The sequence below is a fragment of the Daktulosphaira vitifoliae genome, unplaced genomic scaffold (assembly GCF_025091365.1).
Source record: "Daktulosphaira vitifoliae isolate Bord-2020 unplaced genomic scaffold, ASM2509136v1 Scaffold_5, whole genome shotgun sequence".
In the NCBI taxonomy this organism is placed as follows: Eukaryota; Metazoa; Arthropoda; class Insecta; order Hemiptera; family Phylloxeridae; genus Daktulosphaira; species Daktulosphaira vitifoliae.
Window position 1 is genome coordinate 12,354,728 of NW_026099576.1, and position 14,873 is coordinate 12,369,600.

General features: G+C 22.4%; 1 protein-coding gene and 3 non-coding genes across 7 annotated transcripts in view; all 4 read left to right on the plus strand.

The window, feature by feature from the left end:
• The first annotated feature begins 614 nt into the window (after positions 1 to 614).
• Positions 615 to 734, plus strand: Trnal-caa (transfer RNA leucine (anticodon CAA)). The gene is made up of 2 exons: positions 615 to 652; positions 689 to 734. It is a non-coding gene; the product is annotated as a tRNA-Leu (tRNA).
• Positions 735 to 1,196: 462 nt separating this feature from the next.
• Trnal-caa (transfer RNA leucine (anticodon CAA)) lies at positions 1,197 to 1,316 on the plus strand. Its single transcript has 2 exons — positions 1,197 to 1,234; positions 1,271 to 1,316. It is a non-coding gene; the product is annotated as a tRNA-Leu (tRNA).
• A 4,236-nt stretch (positions 1,317 to 5,552) lies between these two features.
• Trnal-uaa (transfer RNA leucine (anticodon UAA)) lies at positions 5,553 to 5,636 on the plus strand. The gene has a single exon. It is a non-coding gene; the product is annotated as a tRNA-Leu (tRNA).
• Positions 5,637 to 7,164: 1,528 nt separating this feature from the next.
• LOC126907436 (tachykinins-like) overlaps positions 7,165 to 14,873 on the plus strand; it is a 38,343-nt gene continuing 30,634 nt past the window's right edge. For 2 of the 4 annotated variants that reach the window (XM_050688714.1, XM_050688715.1), the window contains exons 1-2: positions 7,165 to 7,279; positions 14,430 to 14,567. The gene's annotated coding sequence lies outside the window, so the exon portion shown is untranslated. The remainder of the gene's footprint in view (positions 7,280 to 14,429; positions 14,568 to 14,873) is intronic. The other 2 variants (XM_050688716.1, XM_050688717.1) reach the window with 2 other exon arrangements.

Here is a 14,873-nt window from a genome sequence, read left to right on the forward strand (position 1 = left end):
ATAAGTTTCTGCTATAGTTTCATGGCTTATGATTTATTTAAAAAATCATTTAGTTTAGAGCTTAGAATAAAAAATATTTTTAATCTTGTATTTTAAAATTCATTAGTTATTCATTAGTTATTGATTACAAAGACGTATTGGCCTTTGCGAAACTAAAAAGCCTAGAGCTATTATAATCCATATAATGAATTGTTTTATATAAATATGTAATGAAAGGGTAAATAATTTTTACTGCTAAAATCATTTTTTTTTTTCGGTGTTGTGCAAATTTTAATATTGTGCAATTCACAATGTTATTACGTTTAATTATTAAATTAATAACAAATGAATGTTAGTCATTAATATCGTTTATTACTAAGTGTTTATTTTTTGTAATACTTAATATCTTAATAAATTGTAAGTTAAAAAGATATTTTTACGTATAAATCAGGCTGTTTAAGCATTAAGTTTTATTGCAATTAATTTATATTCAAAAATATTTTAAACACCTGTTTTTCATTATTTGATTTTGTTCTTACATTACTTAGTTACTATAATAAAAAAAAAAAATCAATTTCGCATCTGTAACATCTTGTATAAATCTAACATGTTTGATTATAACATTTAGTCTACATGTCAGGATGGCCGAGCGGTCTAAGGCGCCAGACTCAAGGGTTCCCTTGGCCTACTATGTAGGTGAAATTGAGCGTTCTGGTCCTCATCTGAGGGCGTGGGTTCGAATCCCACTTCTGACAAATTTTTAAGTGTAATTTTTATCAATGATATATTTTTTAAATTATACATTTTTATACTTTGTAATATAAATGCAATATATGATGTAGTAAAAAATAATAGAAACAAATTTAGAATATAGAAGTGTGCAGTAGTATTTATTTTAGAATTGTTTATAAATTTGCTACAAAAATAATCCTAAATAATTCATTAACTTTCATAATATAATTGAAACTAAATAATATATTTTTCTTGATATTTAAAAAGAATCTGTTTAAATACTAGCTGCTCTGATATGTATGGAATATTTCGGGTAGTAATTATTTTTAATTTTTGTAGAAATTCTATAAATACAATTTTTTTTTCAATATTATCTCATTTATTTTTTAATTTAATGGTTTATTATGTTATGAGTTTATCATAAAGTCTTATGAAGAAATATTTTTTTAAATTTAATTTAATTTATATTTAGCTCAAGCATACATGTCAGGATGGCCGAGCGGTCTAAGGCGCCAGACTCAAGGTTTCCCTTGGCCTATCATATAGGTGTAATTGAGCGTTCTGGTCCTCATCTGAGGGCGTGGGTTCGAATCCCACTTCTGACAAATTTTTTTGTATTTTTTTTTTTAACTAAAAATGTTTGTATTGATCAAAATTTTTGAAATCAGACTTCATGCTTTTTTTCAAATTAAATTAATATTTTTTATTAACTGATTTTTTTAATTGAACTATGTTTTACATAGATTCTTTTACAATGCGACATCATTAATATTTGTATGAGCTTATAGGAATGTTAATTAATTTTTGCACGTTAAGCAAATTGTTGCAAACAATAATTGTGTCATTAGCAATGTTTTGAATTGTGTGTTCAANATTGACCATTGAATCGATCCAGTGAGAGCTGAGAATTTTTATGGACAGGCATAAAAAAATATGTACAATATTACAATACCAATACCTTTTTACCATTTCATCGAGGCTACAGAAAAATTAATTTCATTTTGCTTGGATTCAATTTAAAGATTCTTCTATTTAAAATCAATTTCAAAAGTATAAAAATGTAGTGTATTAATATTTTTTCTATTAACTGGAGAAGCCGAAGGTCAATGCCATCAATTGTTGACTAAGGCTTCGCGCTTTAAAGAATTCATCACACGTTAATGGAAAGTTAAAAATAAGGTAATATTTCTAAAAAAAAAAAATTATATTTTGCTACCAAATTATTTATTACTATCTATTTTACAAAATGATGATTTATATATATAAAATAATAATATTAGGTCACCTTGACTACGAAAAATAAGTAATAACATAATATAAGAGGAAAAAATGTTAATTAAAAATGGACACGGAGAATTCTAAGTGGCATGTTATGTGGTGCACAAATAAGCTTTATTATATATTCACCTTACCGATACCTTTTTTTTAGATCTCAGATTATATTGTAGTTAACCTAACGCCAAGGGCGAATTTGTAGGTAATTAAAAACAAACATTCTTCCTACTCAATATAATCCTGTACTCATTCCTTTAATTCGCGAATTAAATGTGGGACTTTAACATTGTATTATTCCCAAAGTATTTTGTAGTTTTTCCTATGACTGACAATTTTTTACAAAATTACGTGAAATATTGATCACACTCAAAAGATATTGTACACATAATTAACATAAAATTTCTTAATCAATTACATTTATTTTCAATAGAAATTTCTGCTATTTCTAATGTATACTTAAGGTCAAACAAACCTTTTAGGCAGTGTTATATTTTAATATTGTTATTAATTCTATTATTTTTTTAAACGTGTTTAAAAAACTAAACATTTCAGAATTTACATTGGTGTTATGGAATATTTTAAACGTTTTAAACTGATTACTTATGTATTATACATGTGATTTTATAAAATATTTTTTAACACTTCTACCTTATAGAGCTAATAAAATGAAAAATAGTATAAAGCTTTAAAATATTATTAAATTACTATATATATTATAATAATTTACTTAAAATGATTAATAATATTATAAAAGTAGAACAAAGAAAAGTTTATGCTACATGACAATTGCCCTGTTCTAGTTAAATTTGCGATGTTCGGCCAAAGGAGAATAAATGTAAAATTGTAACTTTTAGAAAAATGAAATTGAAATTTACAAAGAGTATAATTTTTGCTTTAAAACATTATTTTGTATGTTTTTCATGTGAAAATGTACACTGTAATTTTCAATTTGATTTTTCCAAAAGTTGTAATTTTACACTTATTTCCTTTTGCTTGAACACCATAAGCTGATTTTAGGGTTACCCCAAAATAATAAATATGAGGGGATAAAATATTTTTTTGTTGCCTGAATCATTTATTCAATGGGACGACCAATTGTAATTAAGACGAATATCCAGATATTAAAGCACAAAATAGAAAAACAATATTTAATTTAATTTTAAACTGTAATAAATTATAGGATTAAATTGATTTAAACTTGCTTTTNTTTTAAACTGTAATAAATTATAGGATTAAATTGATTTAAACTTGCTTTTATTTAGAGAATTCACTGAATTAAATATATTATCTCGATAAGTTAATTGTGATATTATATTATTTGGTGTAGTATGAAAGATTAAGAAACTATTAATTGGTCTATGCGCTGTAATGATCAATTTAAATAAATTAAAATTTATTTTATTTAAAATAAAAGAAATATTCTTATTAAATACAGTATTAACACATTTTGATTCAGTACTTCTCTTAAAATTAACTGTTGATGCTTCAAATCAAAGTGTTGCACAGTGGTCTGAAAGAGAATTTTAGGCGCTCATAAGTCCCATTTAAATATGTACTTATAATATTAAAATAATTATAAAAACTCAATTCTAGTATATTGCTTAGACAAAATATAAAATTCCAAGATCACATGTTTGTCCAGTCGTTATTTATAGCTGCTTGAAGTATAGTTATGGTTATATTATGGTTATTTTAACATAAAAACCCAATGAGTATTTTCCTAAAATTGTTATTGGCCGGTTAAAATATTTTGTAAAAATGGCTGTTTCAAAATTTTGAAAAAATAAAAACTTATTTAAATATTTTTTCTATTACTGACAAATAATAAAACATATAATTTTAAAATATAATATTTAGCAAATTTTTGCCGAATCAAAAGTTATTAAAAATGTCAAAAAATCCTGGTGAAATACTCTGTAAAACATAACATTTGAGATAAATTACCTGTGTATAAGATTTTATTTCTATTTTTTCTTAAACTTTCTATTAAACCATACACTTAGACAAAATGGTTTAAAGCCCCTTCAAAATTTTCTTCAAATTACACATGTCCTTGGGCGTATACATTTAAAGTTTTGTGCGATTATTTTAATGTAATCTCATATGTATATCATCGGCATTAAAACTACAAAATACAACACCCCATTTTTAGTGAACATATAATAATTACATGTTTTCTGTGTAACATGTAGTTATTAAATACATAAATGATAATAATATACTGAATGTTAATTATCAAGTTTTACTGAATTTTTCTAAATAATGCTGTTTAGTTCTTTAAAAAAAAAGTATAAAATTATATTTAAAAATAATATATATAAAAATAAAAACATTGTTAATATCTATACATTTTTATTGTGATAATATTTCATAAATATTTCAACATGATATTTTACTAAACAGCTATAATTTCTTTAGTAATCAAATATTAATTGGTGTTATTAATTTTGTAAAATTAATTATTGTAATAATCCATTTAAAATTATACTAATTACAAACTTCATAGATCCGGAGAAGTTAGTGTTGAAATAAAATAAAATTCGTCAAATTATTAACAGTGAACATAATATTACTGATTAAATATGTATTTACTATTTTTCCTAGGTAGGTTCAAGTTAGATTCCATTCATTTTTAACTAAGTACCGGTCAGGGCCGGATTTATTAGAGACCCTGGTCCTCTACAAATGTGAGATACCCACGCATATCACCATGTCAATTTTTTGCTTAATTAATTATTCAAAATTTATAACTAAAATTAATAAGATTGAATAAACTGTAAAATTTATTTTATGACTGTACAGGAGTTATGACGAGTATTTCAGTTAGTCCTTGTATGTTGTGAACATGTAATAATTTTGAATATTTCTTATTAAAATTATTTATTTAGGAAGAATTTTATATAGTTTTACACTGTGTTGACGATTCAGAGATAAAAATAACTTGTATAAGTAAGAACATAAAGCAGTTTTATTTAAAATTAAAAAATGTTATAAATAATTAACTCAAAAAGCCAGTTTTAAATAGATTATTAAGTTTTAATACAAAATTTATATATATTTATATTATCGACGTATATAATATATATATATATGATTTTATTAATACATTGTAAGATACATATTTTTATACAAATAATTTACATATTTTATGTTTACATTTTACCACCCCATAAGCATATTTTTTCAAAACATTTTTTTCATATACAAATAAACGTGAAAATCATGTAAGAATAAGGTTAGTGCAATTTAAATATTTATTCTTATATTTAAATCTAATAAACATATCGAATACGTTTTTCGCTAAAAATTACAATGGCGACGGGGTCGGCACTAGCGCTTAGATGCTTATATTTTAGTGATTCTTTGGTGAAGTACACAAATGTGTTTAATTTATTTTTAAATAATACTGGAGATTAATATAAAATTTTGTATTTTTAAAAATTTGTAAAATTTATTTTACATTATTTTTATGTTTAACTTTTATGCTTTAATAGTAATTTATTAAATAAATTATATTTTTTTATACGAAATTTAAATAAGTGTGTAATCATAAGTCGTAACATCGAGTCAGGTTGGCCGAGCGGTCTAAGGCGCCAGATTTAAGCTCTGGTTCCCAAACGGGAGCGTGGGTTCGAACCCCACACCTGACAGTGACTTTTTGATTTTTTAAATATTTTTTATCTGTGTTTCATCATTACTTGGTTATGCCGATAAAAAATTTGCTAATTGAATAAATAATAAGGTGTTCAGTGAGTAAGGAAGCGGATTTCAATTGTTCTCGTGGGTTATAACAGTTGACCTGTTTCCTTACTTAATATGTATAATAAATTATTAATTTTTTTTTGTTGACTTTAAATACAAAAAATTTTAATCAAACACATAATTTTATACATGCATTATAGTATACAAGTAATTAGTGTTAATAAATATTGGTTAATAGTGTTAATCAATTTCATGACAATTATTGTAGTAAATATAAATAAATAAAGCTGTATATTTTTTATAAAGAATTTAATGTTAGGGCTAATTGAACATTGTCTGTTTAATAAAAAAATATTTTTTATATTCGTCAGTTGTAAAATTAATATTATTAATTTAATATATTATTCTAAGTAAAATATATATTAAAATAAATATCCTAAGAGAAAAAGTGATTTTTATGAATTGTTTTGAAAAAAAGTAATCTGGAATTTCGATATCTTAATGTACATTAAGATATTTTAATAGCTACCCATGTAACTGTCAACAATTTTTAAATTATATCTTTTTTTCGTATGCGGAATATACTCTTTTTGTTATATACCCCAACACTTATAATATTAAGTAAGCTTTTTATAAAGATTTTTAAAATATTTTGATAATTCATGTAGCTTCAAAAATTTGTCTGTGCGTTCCACATTCCAATTTAGAGATTTTAATAAAAACTTTAACAAGAAACTTCTCCAACACATTGCTTACCTCTTCCAGTCAAAATAAAGTTCAACTCATTTGAGGGAGTTACATATCTCTTTAGAGACTGAAACCCTTACGCTAACTAGGTTAATAAATGTATTATGTGATCAGAAGGTAATTATTTATAGGATATAATTTATTAAGGGAAAAAGTGTTTTTTTAAGTATCTATTAAAGAAAGTTATATTTTCAAGTGGGAAGGAAAATATTTTGTTTAACAGATTCTTTTTTGTATTTATGAATTAGATAATTATTGAGTGCTCATATAATCAATTCGATAAACTTAAATTCTGTTTTCTTAACTAAAAATTATAAATTAAAATTTTTGACACATTGTTAGATTCATATAAAGTTAGAGTCATTTTCATAGGTGTGTAACTCAACAACAAGCATGTGTATTTTTTAATTATTTTACGTAATACTGTGTTTTATATTCAGTTTTTATAAACTATATCTAAAAAAAATAAAGAAATATCTATTTTAAACAATTAAAGACTTTTGAATTAACTTTTTAAAATATGATTCCTGATGAAATATTTTTTTGTTGCAAATTATTTGGGAATTACATTTTTTTTTAAATAATTTGAATCATAAAATATTTATTTATTTAATACTATGATAATGAACAATTGAAACAATTAAAAAAAGAACTATGACAACAGTTTGATGAAGGCGCTTTAAGCGGCATGAGCTGTAAATGCTAACGTGATTGGTGCGTTCACTGAGATGCGCGATACTGTTATGCCGACACAAAAGTACCGGCTTTTGGGCTGCTTGTGATTTAATAATTATTTAACTCTTTGCGAGGTAACATACACCTTGAACTGGACATAGTGACCCAGGTAATTATTAAAAGTTATTTTTAATTTCATTTTAAAATCATTTTTAAGCACAATGAAAATTTAATAATTATACAATATATAAAAATAAATAATTAAAATAATTTTACATCTTAATATTATGTCCATAATACTATTACAAAAGTTCAAGAATTACTATGAGTATTAAATTAAAAAAATTATAATGTGATTAATTTTATGTAAACATTTTTTTTTCTTAAAATTTTCTATGATAAAACAAAATGTATTCAAATCTATCTACTAAAGTTGATATCACATTACAGAGTATGATAATAAAACGGTAGATAAAATATAAACCAATAGTACAATTTTCATATATATATATATATAAACGACTTTTTTTTGCTAAAAACATAAAAGTAACTTATTGATATTTCAAATCAACCCTACTTGATTATTGTTTGTAAATATCACTTACGACAATTAGGCTGCAAACAGTCGTTATGTATTCCGAAGTAAACAAATTTGAATTTTAGTTAAATATTATCAGTCTTGTTAAAGTATTAAAATATTTTTATTTAAATACTAATATCTGAATATTTATTAATTATTCTGAATAATTTTTAAATATTTTTAGAAAAATATATTAAGAATACTTTTTAGTAGTATTTGAATTTGAAATACTAAATACTTTTCATTTTTAATTGAATTATCTTGTTGTTTCATAATAAAGAATTAAATTTTTATTATAGTAATAGGAAATCAACACAGTTTAGTACTTAAAAATTTTGGAAAGACTATTGCTATCCTTATATTTGCAACTGCTTTAAAATAGAACTTATTAATGTATATATTGTAGTGACCAGTTTTTTAAGATAATAGATTATTTTGTAGGAAAATTTCTATTGAGGTGTAGAGTCTGTGGTTTCAAAACAACAAAGACAAGTAGATATAAAAATAATTTATCAATTGTTCTCATTGTTGAGGTATAAAATAGTATTGATATATATTTAAACATTATTATACATTTTGGAGGCCACAAGAACAAATGTTCTTTTAAAAAAATTATAATTTAACAATTATTTTACTATCCAGATGAACCTTCCCCCTTAATTAGGTGATTTTCACAAACTAATTATCTAAAAACTTAATAAAAAACGCTATTAAAAGATTTAATAAATTTAAATAATTTGAATACTATTTCTATTTGTATTTAAATACTTATTCTTAATATCATCTCTGGAATATACGAATACATATTAAAAATACATACAAAAAGTATTTTTACATGACTGAATATTAAACTGAAAAGTACCTAATTTAACCTTATTCTGATTGATGAATTTGTAGAATTAGACATTTTTACAATATAACCTGAACCCTTAGGATTATTTGTATTAAAACATGGTTTCCGGAAAAATGACGAAACTTTACAGTGAGACTTGATATCATATGTATTTTGTATTGAAGATTATTTAGTTATTAAACAGTATTAAAAAAATAAATAAATTATAAAAATTTAATTTGTACATTATTTAAAATATATCAAAAACAAAATTTTATTTTTAAAACTCCAGTAGTTTTTAAAAATGTACTATTTACATAATAAACAATCATAATTCTATAATAACAGGAAAATTTTAAGTGGTTAATTTATAAATTAAGTAATTTAAAATCATATTCAATGTTACAAAAAATATTCAAAACTGTTTAAAATAAGTTTATGAAAAAAGGATAATTTCCGGTAGTTCTAAATAATTTTCATATATTTTGTAGTGTTGGGCGAAATATTAATATAAATAATTATAAAATAATCATAATTCAAAGAAATTTGTTGAGCATTATCAAATTTTATATAACTAGCGAAATATTGTGTTAATATTTCTTTTGTCCTCTAAAACAAAAATTTTAATTCGGAATTGAAACTCACAGTTATAAATAATATAATAATTTAAAATGAATAAAAATTGACACGTAATTGTTTTATGTTAAATAATTATTAATGCATTCTCAGAACGTTTAAAACAAATGCTATTGTTTGTTAGTATATTGAAGTTAAAAAAAAATTTCGAATTTTATTTTTAAATTAAATAATTAAACATTCTTGTGTTTTTTAAATAACGATAACGATATCAATATTGCCAAAATCCAAAAAATATAGATTTGTAATATTATATAATTGCAAATAACAAAAAAAAAATGTAATTGCTTTTTTAATGAATAATAAATTATTTAATGAAATAAATGTATATACTCATTTTTATAAAATGTATTAAATAATAGAATTATTTCAGTATCAAATAACTCCACAAAAAATATTTTTATTATTCTCTATAACAATTTTATATCAACATAATATATGTTTAGACACCTTCAATTTATAAAATAAATAAATAAAAATATTCCCTCGCATTTGCTTGTTTTTATATAAGTCAAGTATTTAGTAGTTAAACTGTTTAGAATTTCTTCAATTGCATTTTCTAATGGACGTTTTACTAAAATGATATATACTGTTCTATAAAATGGAAGAATAACTAGTTAATAATCATATTTTAACACTTGTTAAGTTATAACTTTAAGACAAAAACAATAAAATAATAAACTTTTGATCAATAATTGTCGTTTTTGCTATCCATTAACAATCAATGAATAAAAAAAAAGTGCGGAAATTATGAAGTCAACTTTTCTTTAATATATAAAAGATTCTACATTGACTCATTTATACATATTTTTTCTTTGAGATTTAAAATTTAATACATCAAGATTCAAAGATGACAAAAGAATGTATTATTTACAACTAATTGTTCATGAAAAATTAATTACCTTTATGTTAGTGTGATAATTTAGTATTTGAGGAAATATTAAGTGTTTTAATGAGTTTGAGATATGTTTGTTTTGGTAATAACGGATGAATAATAGAAACTGAAGAACGCATGAATCATCTTAACACCATTTATTTTTCTTATACTTATTTTCTGTTTTCAACGAGTTTCCCCTTTGTGCAAAGAAGATGAGTATACTATTTTAAGAAAATCGAAAATATCATATTAAAAAAAAACCAATAATAATAATATATATTTTACACCTTTAAGGCAAAAGAGTACAACAAATAACAAAATAAAAATAAATATATAATTATTAGATAATTGAATTAAAAACACAAATATGAATAACTAGTTAAGAATTACAAAGATAAATTTATGATTAAAAAATCTTTTCGGGTAGAAAATTTAGCAGAAGAACTTAAAATAACTTAATCGATACAACAATTGATGATAATATAAAAGATCAAATAAAGAATAAGTAATTTTTTTTCAAAGTAAAATTCAATTTTAATTTGGAGAGTAGATAATCAAAAATTTGAAAAAAATCACAATTTATTATATGTTCTTAGCATTCGAATAATCGGTTCATAGTAATTATAGCATTGGAAATGGTAACGCATTTTAAAAAGAGGATTAATATTGTGTTTATAGAAGGGAACAAGTAGTTGAATTAAATTGAAATATTCGAAGCAGTTTATTTTATTATTAAGCAGTTTGTAATATAACAGACATAATTTATTTCTCTATGATTATCAAGTTTTTTTAAATTTAGTGTTGTTAATAACATAATTTTATCACTACTAGGTATTTTAAATTGAAAAAAAAAACACTTGTCTTTAATATAGTTTTACACACGCTCTAAATTGTCTATTGAAGCTTTCTGATAAGGATTCCAAAGCACTGAAACGTAAAATCTAAAATTGATCGCACTAACGATTTATATATAATAATTGTATGCACAGATATTTTCAGAATCGAAACAATTTTGTCATAATTTGTTATGTTTAAGCCATAATTTTAAGTGCTTTCAATCTTGTAGTTCGAATATGGTAATTACATGTTAAATCAGACAAAAAATACACACCTAAATCCTTAAAACGAGCAAACGATTGAATAATTCATCTATATTTTTATAATGAAAAAAAAATAGGACATAGTTACATATGAGTAATTTCAAATCATCAGTAAATTACTAACAATTTTTAAAAACATTTGAAACATAATTAATGAATAAAATGAGAGATAAGTTACCACCTTTGAGGTAAAACGATCGTAACTTGAATTGAGTATGATGTAAAAGAAGTAATCGTAATTTGTTGGGTTTTGCAAATGAAAAAGATTTTAATCACGTTAAAAAAAGTCCTTTATACTTCACAATTTAAGCTTAATTATTAAAATATTATGATTTACTTAATCAAAAGTCTTTCTCAAATCTGTGTTTTGAAGGCCCAAACAATTTGGCTTTCTTTTTCAACAATATTTGTAATACAAAGATTTTAAACTAATAATTTTGTCAATGTAGACTTACATTGTATGAATCTCATCTCATTTTATCGACTACAAATAGACTTATTAATAGATTACTTTTGTTAATTTGTCACATATATATTCTTCAAATATCTTAGCCAAGTCACTGAGTTTTAAAATTGGTCTATAGTTTTCCACGTTAGTTTTATTACCCGATTTTAAAATAGGAGAAAGGAAAATTAATGTCCAAATATTCGGATAACTACTTGAGTTTAAGAATAATTAAAACAAATAATATATAAATAAACAATCAAATAAGGAATATTATCTGGTCCTGTGTTAGTAGTAATAAATGAAGCATTCCGACTTCGAAAAATCATTTTAGATAAAATAACATTATATAAGCGTTTAAAATTTATTTATAATAAATCAAATTCGAAAAAGATGTTAAAATCTTTAGGTAAATTTTTTTGTTATATGGACACATAACAAATCAATTTTATAGGTGGTAAGTTAATATTTTTTATTAGTATTTGATATATTCAATAATTAAAATATTGTTTTAATAGTTTGAATTACTATTAATTTTTTAATAGTTGTACTTATAATAATTATTTTAAGAAATATTAAAAATTCACACAATATTTTATTAAATACTTTTAAAATGATATTTAATCTTTCAAATATTCATTTAATACTAACAATACCTTTTTATATATCTTACGTTAGAATATAATTTGGTCATAACCAAGAATAAATAATTATTAAAGCTATAGTTTTGTTAAATATTAAGTACTCTTTTTTAAATTATTTTCATAGCGTAATTATTTTTTAAAAATCAATTAATTTGAATTTCTAACACTATTCAAGATTTCCTAGTCTTAAAATTTATTTAATAGACTATTATACTGCTAACAAAATTTTAGTTATTAAGGAATTATAAATTTCTTTTTGTATCTTGTTAAAACAAATGATATTGAAAATACAAAGAAGACTTTCGATAAAGTAATCATTAGTCAACGGGTCAAACAATTAATTAAGTTAATGGGATAACGAAACTTCTCAGTTTCATTCTTTCTCAATAATTAAAAGACAAATTATAAAGCATAAATATTACAAATCAATGGGTAAAATCTTTGCATTCAATAAGATAGTAATTTATTTGGAGTTTTATTATTATTGAAACGAAACTTATAGGTTATTAGTAAAAAAACTAGTAGTAATTTATTCGTAAATCGAAGATTATGATAGTATTGGAAAATTCATTAATAAAATAAACACAGAAATATAGATTTATTAATAAATAGTTTTCTGATAAAAATAGTTTTATAAATTGCTACACTGTAAATAAACTTGTTTTAATTTTGAAAAGAGCTCCAACAGTTAATTCACTTAAATTGAATCTAAAATAAATGCTTATAGAATAAGGAATATAATTCTAAGTAGATTAACCATCGTAACAGATTTAGGTAAGTTATATATATAAATTTAACTTTGAAAAGACTTGTTATGAATTTCATTTACAGATAATAAAAAGTTTTTTATTCTACAGTTTTCTATGACCTATGTTTTTATTGTGTGGTATTATAACATATAATTGAATAAAATTGCAAAAAACAAGTTAATTTTTAACTATGCCTCTCTTTTACTATTATTGTAATGTATAGTCCATAATAATGTTTTGATATTTTATTAAAATTCTGAAAAATTGGTAAGTTATCCCTTGTTATAAAAGCAGTCTAAATTTTCGTCTTTTAAATTTATTTTTAAAAATAGCTCATTGGAATTGCATCTAAGTTTGCCAAAAAAATTTTTATTTTGGAGTTTTGTAAATTTTTAATTATTGTGATAATAACCGAGTTTAAATAATCTCGTGTATAAACATAGATAAATAACTTTATGGTTGTCTTGTTGTTTGTTTTACAATGGTGATGAGTGACTAATTTAAAAAAAAAGATTAATCGTACCCACAAACAGCAGCGGATGGCTTTTAACAACACTAAGTCTTAACATGCATTTACTGTTAAGAGCAAATGTTTTAAAAGTGTTTTTCAACAATTTATTAATCTTGCTAAAAGTAATATATATCATTAGAAAACATAATGTATATGAAAATCTGACATAAAAATAACGGAATAAATCATGAAAAAATAAACTTTGTTTATTGTAAAATTTAATTATACAAAATAATATTTTAAAAAATGAGTATTGTATAAAATTAAAAAATATATTGGAAATTTATGTGAATATTTGTATCCTAAAGCTTGCTTAATATTCAGACTAATTTTTTTTTAGGAATATTAATTATATAATCCTGAACATATTTACAAAGTGACTTCTCAATAAAAATAAAACAAAATTAGCTTACGTCATAACATCACTTGGGTGCCAGCTATTTTACAAATTTTTGAATTCATCCAAGGTCTATGACCAAAATAAAAATGATTTTTTACAAAATTTGTAACAAATCCGATAATATTTACATTTGACTTAAGTGTGAGCACTTCAGATTAAATTCATTGATGATGCATTTAATGTTTTTAGTAAAACCACAGGTTTATAAAGTCGTTTTAATTTCACATATTATTACTTATTCAATAATATGTCTAATACGTCCAGTTGACATAATAGTATGTTTGTTTTTTGAAGCCATATAAATGGTTTTTTTAAATTTTATGGATACATAATATTTTTGTTTTGTTGCATATTTTTATGGCTTCGTAGTGCTTTTATATTTTACATTTCTATACCTAAGTTTGAAAATTCAACCAAAATATAAAAAATTACAAAGATCGATCACAAAATATAATAACAATAAACGTTGAAAAAAATCTTTTAACTGAATTTTTTGAAATAAAAAATATATTATATACTAATATTTTTGAATGTATATTTGTCAGGTTACATTCATAGTAACAGCTGGGAATTTTAAAACAAATTGAGTACTTAAATCGGATATACGAATAAAAAAAAATATTTGGTTCGGACGGCAATAATCAACACTTGAAATTGTATAACAGTGAAAAAAATTAAACAAGGTAAAAGATTTTTAGTATTAAATAATTAACTTTTAATTGCTTGTAAATTACTTAACAGTAAAAAATAGAATCATTTAAAAAACTATAACACATGAATTGTTTATTAAATATAAATTTTTATTAGGCTTTACTTTACTGTTTTTGCATTATTTGTTGCCAAAAGAGACATTAATTTTAATATGTTATTTTAATTATAACAGTCATACACAGATGAAAGTACAAGTAGGCACAGGTATTTTTTTATATATTTTTATATCAAAAGTAAATAATTTGTTTTATTCGACTTAAATATTGAATATATTTTAT